Genomic DNA, 328 nt, shown 5'->3' with positions numbered 1-328 from the left:
TTAGCACTTCTTTCGTTTTTATTTCCCTTCTTTTAGAATAAAATCAAATTTAATACTTCATATTTAAAATTAAAAATAAGATGCATAGTATATTATCCTATTATGAAATTGTATATGTCAATTCATCCATCTATCTTTCTATCTCTATATATCCATAGAGAAATGTCTAGACAACATTCTATCAAATGTTAACAATGATATTTTTCTGGATGAAAGAATTTCAGGTAGTTAATTTTTTCCCCTACACTTTCCTGTATTGCTTAAATTACTTAAGGATGAGTAGTTCTCAATTTTATTTAAAAAACATTAAAGGCATTATTCTAAACAG

This window comes from Crocuta crocuta, unplaced genomic scaffold, assembly GCF_008692635.1.
Source record: "Crocuta crocuta isolate KB4526 unplaced genomic scaffold, BGI_CrCroc_1.0 scaffold2330, whole genome shotgun sequence".
In the NCBI taxonomy this organism is placed as follows: Eukaryota; Metazoa; Chordata; class Mammalia; order Carnivora; family Hyaenidae; genus Crocuta; species Crocuta crocuta.
This window is presented reverse-complemented; position numbering follows the sequence as displayed.